This window comes from Pelophylax lessonae, assembly GCF_965119305.1.
Source record: "Pelophylax lessonae genome assembly, chromosome: 2".
Classification (NCBI taxonomy): domain Eukaryota; kingdom Metazoa; phylum Chordata; class Amphibia; order Anura; family Ranidae; genus Pelophylax; species Pelophylax lessonae.
In genome coordinates this window covers 714737559-714750452 of record NC_138769.1, presented here as the reverse complement: position 1 = coordinate 714750452, position 12894 = coordinate 714737559, and positions in this window count along the sequence as shown.

Genomic DNA, 12894 nt, shown 5'->3' with positions numbered 1-12894 from the left:
GCACTCATGGATGAGCTGATCGCTTCCATTAAGGATACTTTGCAATTGGAGGATGAGCCAGCTCCTCCTACTAGGGTGTCCTCCTTTAGGACGCAAAGGACCCGCAAATCTGCGCAGGTTTTTCCCTGCCCTGCTGAATTTCACCATACGGTTAATGAGCAGTGGCGCAATTTAAAGAAGCCCTTTACAGTGCCGAATAAATTTAAACTGCTTTATCCATTCGCGCCATCCACCGACGAGCGTTGGTGTGTGGCGCCTCAGGTGGATCACGCGGTAGCCGTTTTGAACAAAGCTACTGCGATTCCTTCTGAGGATACCCCGGTTTTCCGGGACCCTACGGACAGGAGATTGGAGTCTCTTGCCCGTCATGCCTACATGGTTGCTGGTTCTATGCTAAAACCTATTTTTGCTTCGGTTATGGCGGCCCTGGTGGCTGCTTCGGCTCCGCCCACCACATTGGCCATGGTGGATCAAATCCATCAAGGCGTCATGTACTTGTGTGATGCGGACTGGAATTTGGCGCCTTTGGCTGCACGTCTGTCTGGCGTGGCGGTGCTCAACCGTCGCCTGATAAGGCTGAAGAATTGGTCTGTGGACCAATCTTCTCGCAAGACGTTGGCGGATTTTCCCTACGTGGGATCTCGCCTCTTCGGCGAGGCTTTGGATACTCTGATTAAGGGTGTTACTGGGGGCAAGAGTACTCTTACCCCGGAATCCCAAGCACAAGTCTTTCCGTGGCAAACGGAACCCCTCGTTTAGGCCCTCCCAGGGGTCCTTTCGTGCCTTTCAGTCACAATCCAAGGGCAAGCCCTTCAAGGGCCAAGGCTCCCAGAAGAAGCCGTGGGCGGGTAAGCAAAAATCCGGTCAGTCCGATTCCACTACCCACGCTAGTTCCGCCTGAAGGGACGCCCTCACCCGTTTCTGGGGTGGGGGGGCGTCTGCGCGGTTTCCTCCAACCTTGGCTGATCCGCATTCAGGACAGATGGGTTCAGGAAATCGTTCGATCTGGTTACAAGATCGAATTTCTCTCTCGGCCGGCGGGCAGATTTTTTCCCCTCAAATCTTCAGCTGTCTCCGGAGCGTTTGCAGGATCTGCACCTAGCGGTGCGGGACCTGCGGACCCAAGGAGTGGTGGTCCCGGTGCCTCATCGGGACAGGTTTCGGGGGTTCTACTCCAATCTGTTCACTGTGCCCAGAAAGGAGGGCAAGGTGCGTCCGATTCTGGATTTGAAAGCTCTGAACCGCTTTGTGCGTGTGCGCAAGTTCCGCATGGAATCCCTGCGCTTGGTGGTGGCTGCCCTGAGTCCGGGGGAGTTCATGGCCTCCATCGATCTGAAGGATGCGTACCTATACATCCCCATCTTCGAGGGTCATCAACGGTACCTTCGATTCGCCATTGCGAAGGAACACTACCAATTCGTGGGGTTTACCTTTCGGTCTCGCTTCGGCTCTGCGGGTTTTTACCAAGGTGCTGGCGCCGGTCCTGGCCCTATTGCGGGCACAGGGTATTGCGGTCTTGGGGTATCTGGACGATCTCCTCATACGGTCAACTGCCGGCCAGAGCCTGCTGGCCGACCTGTCCACCACGGTGCAGACTCTGCAAGAGTTCGGTTGGACCATAAACTTTCCGAAGTCGACTCTGTGTCCTTCGGTTCGCCTTCCCTATCTGGGGATGATTCTGGACTCTGTACAGGCGAAAGTTTTCCTTCCGGAGGACAAACTCCGGACGCTTCAGGACGAGGTCGGGGGGCCAACCACAGCTCGTCCCTCTGGACATGCATGAGATGTCTGGGGTTGATGGTCTCAGCCTTCGAGGCGATCCCCTTTGCCCAGTTCCACACGCGGGGTCTCCAGGCGGAGATTCTGGCGAAGTGTGACGGGCGTCCGCAGGCCTTGGTTCTGCGGATCTCGTTGAGCCACCGCACCAGACAGTGTTTTCTGTGGTGGCTCCAGTCACCGGCAGTGTCGGGGGGCAAGTCTTTTCGTCCTTTGCTGTGGACGGTGGTCACCACGGATGCCAGCCTGACGGGGTGGGGTGGTGTCCTGGGCAATCTGTCCGCCCAGGGGACATGGTCGGAGGAGGAGTTCTCCCTTCCGATCAACATTCTGGAATTGCGAGCGATAAAGCTTTGCCTTCTGCAGTGGTCGGAACGGCTTCAGGGCCGTCCGGTTTGGGTTCAGATGGACAATGCCACCGCCGTGGTCTACATCAACCACCAAGGGGGCACCAGGAGTGCCCTAGCAGCTCGAGAAGTAGCCGACATTGTCTTGGGCCGAGACGCACGTCCCGGCGATAACGGCAGTTCACATTCCGGGGGTGGAGAACTGGCAGGCGGATTATCTGAGTCGCCAGACCCTGGACCAGGGAGAATGGTCCCTTCACCCGGATGTCTTCCAGATGTTGTGCGCGAAGTGGGGTTCCCCAGATGTGGACCTGTTCGCGTCTCGTCTAAACAAGGTGGAAAGGTTCGTGGCAAGGACGCGCGATCCTCAGGCAGACGCGTTAGTGGCGCCCTGGCATCAGTATCGTCTGATGTATGCCTTTACACCGATTCAGCTGCTGTCCAGGCTCCTTCGCAGGTTATCCTCGGAACCGCACACAGTGATTCTGGTGGCACCAGACTGGCCTCGCCGGTCTTGGTACGCAGACCTCGTAAATCTGGCAGTCAACGCTCCGTGGCGTCTGCCGCTTCGAGAAGACCTTCTGTCTCAAGGGCCGATATTCCATCCTGCTTTACAGTCGCTGGCTTTAACGGCCTGGCTGTTGAAAGCCAGGTCCTGAAGGACAGAGGTCTCTCCCCTGAGGTCATTCCCACTTTGATCAAGGCTAGAAAAACCTCGTTGGGAAAGAATTACTGCCGTACTTGGAAAGCATACTTTGCCTGGTGTGAGTCCAGGGGGTTTTCCCCTAGCTCGTACTCGGTGTCCAGAGTGTTGGCTTTCCTCCAAACTGGAGTGGACCAGCGTTTGGCGTTGGCCACGATTAAAGGCCAGATTTCTGCACTGGCCGTCCTTTTTCAGCGCCCTGTGGCGTCAAACTCGTTGATTCGCACCTTTGTTCAAGGGGTGCGCCATTTGGCCCCTCCGCGGAGGGAGCCTTTGCCTCCGTGGGACTTGAACCTGGTTCTGTCCGCGTTGCAACATGCTCCCTTTGAAAAGATCAGGGAGATCTCGTTGCCTCTATTGTCCAAAAAGGTGGCCTTTTTGGTGGCGATCACTTCGGCTCGCAGGGTGTCGGAGCTGGCGGCTTTGTCCTGCAGCCCTCCCTACTTGGTGATCCACGAGGATAAGGTGGTCTTGCGACCTATCCCGTCCTTTCTGCCGAAGGTGATCTCAGATTTTCACCTTAATATTGTCTTGCCTTCGCTCTTCGCAAAGCCAAAGCATCCTAAGGAGGTTGCCTTACATTTGTTGGATGTTGGCCCGGGCGATCAGGGTTTACCTGTCGTCCACTAAGCCTTTTCGCAAGGCAGATTCCCTCTTTGTCCTTCCTGAGGGACCTCGGAAGGGCATGGCGGTGGCGACTATCGCCAAATGGATTAGACAAACCATTGTGCAGGCCTATGCCTTGAAGGGGAAGGTCCCTCCCTTCCCTGTGAAAGCGCACTCTACCAGATCTTTGAGTATGTCTTGGGCTTACAGGCATCAGGCTTCTGTGGCCCAGGTGTGTAAGGCGGCGACTTGATCGTCCGTTCACACCTTCTCAAAGTTCTATAAAGTGGATGTTCAGGCATCGGCTGATGCCTCCTTTGGCCGTAAAGTTCTCAGTGCGGCAGTGCCTTAGGGACCCCTGTTTTTGGGTCCTTGGCTGTTGGGGTGTTTTGCCCCTGGGTTACTTGTTTTTTCCTGGGTTGTTGCTCCTGTTGAGCACAATTTTGATGTTGCCCAGTTGGTTCTCTTACGGTGTGTAAGGTTCCTTTCTCTGATGTGGGTACTGCGTTGCTTTTCTGCGGCTGCGTCTCCCACCCCTCAGGTCTACACTGCTTTGGGACGTCCCATTGGTGAAGACTTGGGAAGGGACGGCGACTGTCGGAGGACGTAAGAGAAAACTGAATTTTTGTAAAATCTTACCGTAAAATTCCTTTCTCTGAGTCCTCCGACAGTCGCCGCCCCCTGCCCCTCTTTTGGGGTTTTTGTGTACTCTTACTGCTATGCTACCAAACTGAGTTGGGAATGCTGGTGCAGGGAGGTATTGACTAAGGGGACAGCCCCTAGGGGTGTGTCTATGCAAAAAGCTTTTGTTATTAACAAATCTTGTTGCCTAGCTACTCCTGCGGAGCAAAGGTCAATACCCATTGGTGAAGACTTGGGAAGGGGCGGCGACTGTTGGAGGACTCAGAGAAAGGAATTTTACGGTAAGATTTTACAAAAATTCAGTTCTCTTACGTCCTCCGACAGTCGCCGCCCCTTCCCAAGTCTTCACCAATGGGACGTCCCAAAGCAGTGTAGACCTGAGGGGTGGGAGAAGCAGCCACAGAAAAGCAACGCAGTACCCACATCAGAGAAAGGAATGTCTAATGTTGCAAGAGCGTCCCATTAGACCCTTGCTAGATAGTGAGGTGGGTGGGGTTTGTTATTTGTTATTTTTAAGTACCTGTATCCCATTGTTCTATTGTTTGTCTGCCTTAAGATCAACTTATTATCTTATTATGGTATGTATATGTGTAAGTGGATTGGCTGCTAAGGGGGGGGGGGGGGATGTCCCACAGTGTATAGCTTTGTGCCTGGGTTTGAATAAACAGTTTTGATTCTGGTTGACTCCAAAACTTGTACTGTCGAGTTCTTGGGGTAACTATAGCCAGATTCATGGGTCTCCTGTTCCAGAGCTTAGGAAGCAGCTTCTTGGCAGAGATACCCAGTAGGGGTGTCCGAAGTCTGTTACACTGACAAAGGACAACAAAGCTGCCAGCTCCGACACCCTACGTGCAGAAGTAATAGCCACCAAGAAGGCTAACACCTGGGACAATGCAAGCAGAGGAATCTCATGAATATCAAGGCGGTTTCTGAAGAACCGACAGAACCAAGTTGAGATCCCCCGGGGGTAACAGAGACCGCAACGGGGGAGCCAAGTGGCGAACCGCCTGAACAAAGGTGCGAACTAAAGAGTGCGTAGTCAAGGGACGTTGATAGAAAAATCGCCAAGGCCAAAACCTGGCCCTTGATGGTACCCAAGGCAAGGAGCTGTTCCACACCTCTTTGAAGGAATGCCAAAATTTGAGCCACCAAAAAGAAACGGGGAGCAACCCCCAGAGACTCACACCACGCAATGAACGATTTCCAGATGCAATAGTAAATATTCCTAGAGGTAGAATCGCATCCTGCAGCTTTTCCCCCCCAGAAGAAACACCCGGGCTGAGACTAGATCCAGGGTCAGAGCCAGGTAGTCCAACTTGGTAGACAGAACCAGAGCAGATTTTTGGAAATTCAGTTTCCAACCAAACTCCTGCAAGGTTCGCACAGTAAATTTCCAAGTTGTCCTTTAAGGCAGTTGAAGACTCCGCTCGCAGAAGGAGAATGTCCAGGTTCCCCAGTACCGCAATCCTCCACTGTTTCAGCAACACTAACACCAGAGCCAAAACTAACACCCGAGGAGTTGAGGCGAGACCAAAGGGTAATGCCACGAATGGATAGTGCTACTAGCCCATGGCAAAGCGAAGAAAACACTGATAACCAACATATACTGGAATATGAAAGTAAGCGTCCTTGATATCGATAGAGGCCAGAAGACCCCTTGATGAAGGAATGCCACTACCATGCGAATGGACTCCATACAGAATTTTTGTACCCGCACAAAACGGTTCAAGGCTTTGAGGTCCAAGATCGGATGAACTTTGCCTTCCCCTCTGGGAACAGTAAACGGGTTTGAATAAAACCCTTGGAATCGTTCCGATTCTGGAACCGGTACTATGACCCCTTGTAAGAGCAAATCTTGCACCACCCCGGGGAAACCTTGCACGCCATCTGGGGACAAACGCAGGTTGGAAGGAAAGAACCTTGCCAGAAAGAATCTTGTAACCGGACAAAATCAGCTCATGGACCCACCTGTCTTGAATCAAGGAGGTCCACGGGTCGGGAAAGAAGCAAATATGTCCCCCCAACCCAGATATGGTTTAGGGCACCCCTTCAGGCAGAAGAGGGCTTCACTTCGGGTCTGAAGAGACCCGCTCTCAGCCTACCAGACCAGGGCCTCTTGGAAACCTCCGGAGGGGGTTCGAGTGGATTTTGATCCCTTGTCATGAGAACCTAAGGAAAGGGCTGCTTTTGACCCGAGAAGAAAGGCCCACGTTTGCCGTTTGCGTGTCTCTTTGCTCCTGGTAGCCTGTGGTAGAAGAGTACTTCCCCCCCGTAAGACCCTTAATTATCTCATCCCTGGAAGCTCCGAACAGGCAATCTCCTACAAAGGGGAGATCTGACAGGACCTTTTTGGAAGCCTGGATCACTGTTGTAACAGATACCCTGCAGACTAAGGGAGCCACATCACAGATGAACTGTAACTCCTGGACCAACGGGTCCGCCAGCTCCGCAGGTTTGGGGGGGGGGGGGGGGGGAATCGGTTTCCCGTTCTGTTAAGGTCTAGGAAACCAAGGTTATGGTAAACACCGGTCTAAGGATGGAACCGGCCATAACAAAAAGATGTCGTAGCAGATATTCAGCTCGCTTGTCAATAGGGTCTTTAAAGGACGGAGAGTCCTCCACCGGGAGAAGGGTGGCTTTATTCAACCTGGAAACCTGAAAATCCACCACAGGTGGTACCGTCATCCTTTTGGAGAGTCCCTGTTAAAAAGCTATCTCCTATACCCCCAACAGTGTGTTAAGGCGAACCCCAATGACTCATGACAATTTTGTCAAAATAGGTGGGAAAGGGTAATACCTTATTCGCCTTTAAGAATCTGTGGGTACCAAAATGTACCGGCGTCCCTGACGCGGCAACTGCGTCCTCCAATTTTAAAGTTTCCTGCACTGACACAATCCATGCATCCACTAGCGCCTTTTCATGCATGGCTGTAGTGGAAAAATAATCATCCTCACTATCAGAGCACTCAGGGTGCGTGGAAGCAGACCCAGTAGGGATACTCGCTTCCGTGGTGGCCAGATCAATCTCAGAATCTGAGGAGACCGAGGATGCAGGTGAAAGCGGGGGACGCTTCTTTCCCATCATGTTTGGCAGGACCATATTTACCTTGGACACTGACTCCAGGACTGCCGCCATAGCCGACTGGGACCCAGGGGGCCCCTGCAGCCTCTGAGAGGTCAGGTGCTGAGACATGCTCCCGGGACTACATGGGTTAACCCCGGGGACCACTAGCAAGACAACCGGGAACACCGGGATCGGATTGTTTTCCCCGCTGCCGGCGAGTCCTGTAAGCGGGGAAAAGGTTCGGGACGGAGGGGGGGGGGGGGGGGGAACCTCTTCCGTCATCCTGGAAGGGTGATCCTGCGGCGAATCCGCCGCTGGGACCACACTTATCGGAAAGCCAACCACCCACCTTTTAAAAAAAATATTGGGGTTATGGCAGCGATCTGCTGCCATAACACCGGTATTTAGGTTTAAACGGAGGACGTATATATACGTTGGCAAGTGTAGAGTGTCAAATCTGTACTTCCATACTTCCGTAGTTACATAGTAGTTGAGGTTGAATAAAGACAATAGTCCATCCAGTTCAACCTGTGTAGGTGTGTATGGCCGTAATCATTTCTCATACCCCTGAATGTTTTTGATCCTTGAGATGTACGTCCAAAAGTCTTTTAAACGTAGCCATACTCCTACTACTATTTTGTACTTCTACTTAACCTTTTTTTTTTTTTTCTAGGCTCCTATGGAGAGAAGCGAGTCTGATGAAATACAGGAGAGAGAGGAAGAAATGAGGGAGAGGAGGACACAAACAAGAGGCAAAATAAAATGGAGAAAATGTATGTTCAACTTCTCCTGGAAACCAAAAAAAAGAAACGTAAAGAAAGCCTGTTGCTGCAACTTAATTCTGTCTTGCCTTATAGGACCTCTGTGGCAAAGAGTAAGTACCGTGTATTATCATACTGCTTGGGTAGTCTCTCACAAACTAGCAGTTTTGGACTGGAGGATGGAAGAACAAAGACCTCTGGGTAGCTGGAGGTCTTCTTCCTCATTGGGGGCAGGGGGGTGTCACAAGAGACCGCACCGGCTTGAGAATAACTAAGGGGTTAGCACCTCAGTTGGGTTATTGCTGTCTGAAGATTCTGCTCACTTTCTCTCCAGCTGAGATGAAAGGAAGTGAGAAGAAACTTTCCCAGTCAGCATACAGAAAACAAGGAACCTTGGAAAATTTGGAAATACTCGAACCCTTTCCCCTATCTAAATTTTACACAAAAACATTTGAGTTCCACTTTAACATTTCTACTTCACTTCAACTCACCATTTGTTTGTTTTTTCTTTATAGGTCAAAATGGAGAACCGAGTGATCTACGATCCGAGTGAGGCGGCATTCAGAGAAAAGAAAGCAATAGTGGACGCAGTTAAGGCGGATAATCAAAGATGAAAGAAGCAAAAAAGGAGAAGAAGAGCAGCTAAAAAGAGAAGCGCATGAGGTCGAGGAAGGAGGAGGTAGAGAGACAGCGCCTGATAGAGCTCCTAGCCAATCAAGATAAAGTGGCTGCAAAAAGGGGCAGAAAGCCATGGAGGAAGAGCAAAAGGAACAAGATCAGGGAGATGGAGATGAAGTGGGAGGGAGAAGAACGGTTGAGGGCCGATGCTGTCGCCAGAGAAGAGCGAAGGAGACTTGAGGAGGAAAGGAAAAAAGATGATTTCAGAAAGAAAGGTCATGAGAAGCGAAGATCTTCCGATATCAAATTTAGAGAGATGTCCCACTTCCAAAATCTACATGATTATTTACAATGGAAAGAAAGAGAGAAAGAGAGAAAGAAGAGAGGCAAAGATCAGAAATGGAACAAGGAGGAGCGGAGAGAGGAAGAGACGAAGAGGTTACATTCAGCCAGGCCAGCATAGTAAGTATCCCACAATATTATACTGCTTAGGTAGTTATAGTTAAAGTGCTTCTAAAGGCTGAAGCTTGCCCTCACTCGACATCCTGTCTGTGAGGATTCGGTGTAACGTTAGAAAACCATACCTCGTGAAAATTCCATACCCACGTCATTTCCTGTCAGAAACGTAATGGAACAGCTGAGCAGCGTAGCAGTGCGCATGCTCACATCTCCGGATACGTCATTGAACAGCTGAGGAGCTTAGCATTGCGCATGCTCGGAGGGTATGGAATTTTCACAGTAGTGTGTTGTAATGTTACACCGCATCAGCTGTTGCGGCGGTTACATTAAAACAGCTCGGCTGCAACATGAATCATCTCCGCTCCTACCCCTGTCACTTCCCTGATCTCGGCTACTAAATGTAAAGGCGGCGGATCTATGAAATCTAAATCACGGAGATCTCGGTTCCGTGATTTATCCGCAGCCGCTTTTACATTTAGTAGCCGAGATCAGGGAAGTGACAGGGGTAGGAGCGGAGATGACTCATGTTGCAGCCGAGCTGTTTTAATGTAACCGCCGCAACAGCTGATGCGGTGTAACGTTACAACACACTACTGTGAAAATTCCATACCCTCCGAGCATGCGCAATGCTAAGCTCCTCAGCTGTTCAATGACGTAGGTGCACCGGAAGTGACGAGGGTAGGGAATTTTCACGGGTATGGTTTTTTCACGGAACACCGGGATCGGATTGTTTTCCCCGCTGCCGGCGGGTCCTGTAAGCGGGGAAAAGGTTCGGGAGGGGGGGGGGGCACCTCTTCCGTCATCCTGGAAGGGTGATCCTGCGGCGAATCAGCCGCTGGGACCACACTTATCGGAAAGCCAACCGCCCACCTTTTAAAAAAAATATTGGGGTTATGGCAGCGATCTGCTGCCATAACACCGGTATTTAGGTTTAAACGGAGGACGTATATATGTATTGACCGGTTGGCAAGTGTAGAGTGTCAAATCTATACTTCCGTAGTTACATAGTAGTTGAGGTTGAATAAAGACAATAGTCCATCCAGCTCAACCTGTGTAGGTGTGTATGGCCGTAACCATTTCTCATACCCCTGAATGTTTTTGATCCTTTAGATGTACGTCCAAAAGTCTTTTAAACGTAGCCATACTCCTACTACTCTTTTGTACTTCTACTTAACCTTTTTTTTTTTTTTTTTTCTAGGCTCCTATGGAGAGAAGCGAGTCTGATGAAATACAGGAGAGAGAGGAAGAAATGAGGGAGAGGAGGAAACACAAACAAGAGGCAAAATAAAATGGAGAAAATGTATGTTCAACTTCTCCCGGAACCAAAAAAAAAAGAAACGTAAAGAAAGCCTGTTTCTGACACTTAATTCTGTCTTGCCTTATAGGACCTCCGTGGCAATTCATGAAAAGAGTAAGTACCGTGTATTATACTGCTTGGGTAGTCTCTCACAAACTAGCAGTTTTGGACTGGAGGATGGAAGAACAAAGACCTCTGGGTAGCTGGAGGTCTTTTTCCTCATTGGGGGCAGGGGGTTGTCACAAGAGACCGCACCGGCTTGAGAATAACTAAGGGGTTAGCACCTCAGTTGGGTTATTGCTGTCTGAGGATTCTGCTCACTTTCTCTCCAGCTGAGATGAAAGGAAGTGAGAAGAAACTTTCCCAGTCAGCATACAGAAAACAAGGAACCTTGGAAAATTTGGAAATACTCGAACCCTTTCCCCTATCTAAATTTTACACAAAAACATTTGAGTTCCACTTTAACATTTTTTCTTCACTTCAACTCACCATTTGTTTTTTTTTTTCTTTATAGGTCAAAATGGAGAACCGAGTGATCTACGATCCGAGTGAGGCGGCATTCAGAGAAAAGAAAGCAATAGTGGACGCAGTTAAGGCGGATAATCAAAGATGAAAGAAGCAAAAAAAGGAGAAGAAGAGCAGCTAAAAAGAGAAGCGCATGAGGTCGAGGAAGGAGGAGGTAGAGAGACAGTGTCAGTTACCTTGGTGGAGGCCGAAGTGCTGAGAGGGCTTCCCTTGCAGCTCGGTGCGGATCACCCCTGGTGGTGAAACGGGAGATGACACGTCCCAAGGAGCACTAGATGCGGATGGATCCCGGATGGATGGATGGTGATTCAGGACCGCTTCCAGGAGATCTATAGATGCTCAGAGAAAAAGAGACAAAGGTTAATGCCAGGCCGAGGGTCATACACAGATAATCAGTCCGAGGAGATGAAGGTACAGAGGGCCGCACAAGAGAGAGTCCGTGGGATCCAAGCCAAGGTCGGTACACAGGAGATCCAGCAGAGGTGTCTTTTAGAGTAAGGGGTGGTCAGGCAAGCCGAGGTCAAACGAAGGAGAGATGCAGGTAAGTCAAAGGAGCTAGCCGGGATAAACAGGAACAACAGGCAATCGAACAGGTCACGGGTACAGGAGCTGATGATAAACCAGCACTGAAGCACAGCCAGAGAGTGTCTTATATAGGGCCAGGGCTGGGGAGATGGGCGTGGTGACACACCTGCTCTGCATCCAGCATTCTATTGTTGCTGAATGCTGATTCCTTTCCTGACAGTGCCCCCCCCCCCCCGAGGGGCAGCCTCTGGATGCCCTCTGACCATGTTTTTCCGGAAATTTGCTATGAAATTCTCTCAGAAGCTTAGGAGCATGGATATTATCCAATGGTTCCCAGGAATTGTCCTCCGGGGGGTATCCTTTCCATTTAATTAAGTATTGAGTGCGATTGCCTCTCCGTCGGCAATCTAAGATAGTCTCAATCTCAAATTCAGGCTCCCCTTCCACTGCAACTGGAGGAGGTGGTACCTCTTCTCTCCCCGGGTATGGGCTCGGTATTGCGGGCTTCAGTAGCGAGGCATGAAACACCGGGTGAATTTTGAAAGAACCGGGCAAGACTAATTCAAAGGCCACAGGGTTCACCACTCTCTTGACCTCGAAAGGACCAATGAATCTTGGCCCCAACATCTTGGATGGGCAAGAAAGTTTTAAATTAGTTGACGAGAGCCAGACCTTATCTCCCACCTTGTGTGCAGGGTTCACCTTCCGTTTGAGGTCAAAGAATTTCTTATAATCCTGTTGGGCTTTCTGAATATTGTCCTGTAGTAACTGAAAATTAGCTTTAATGGCAGCCAGACGATCCAGGACTGCGGGAACCGTGATTTCCTGGTCCAAGTTGGGCAAGAAAGAAGGATGGAAGCCATAATTAGCCCAAAACGGGGTTTGGTTGGTTGCAGAGTGTACAGAATTATTGTAAGCGAATTCTGCGCATGGGAGCAGGGAGACCCAGTTGTCCTGAGAGCTGGTGCAAAAGCATCGGAGGTACTGTTCTAGAGTGTGATTTGTTCTTTCCGTCTGCCCGTTGCTTTGTGGATGGTAGGCAGAGGACAGGGACACTCCAACCGCCAAGGCCTTGCAGAGCTCCTTCCAAAATCTAGAGGTAAATTGAACGCCTCGGTCTGATACTATATTATTCGGAAGTCCATGTAACCTGACCACCTCTTTGATGAATGCGTTGGCTGTTTCCAAGGCAGAAGGAGTGCCCACCATGGGCAGGAAATGAGCCATTTTTGAAAGTCGATCTACGACTACTAGGATGGTGGTAAACCCTTCTGAGGGTGGTAGCTCAACTAAGTCCATAGATAAACCTTTCCAGGGCTGCTCAGGAATCGGTAATGGCCTCAACAGGCCCCATGACTTGACTTTTGCCCCTTTGCTCCGTTGGCACGTAATGCAGGAATTCACATACATTCTGCAGTCCTGGTGCAGTTGAGGCCACCAAAAGCGGCGTTGAATAAGTTCGTAGGTTTTTCTCACCCCAAAATGTCCGGCAAGTTTGTGGTCATGAAAGGTTTTGGAGGACCATCAATCTCACTTGTGCGGGAACAAAAATTTTTTCCTGGTACCAGAGG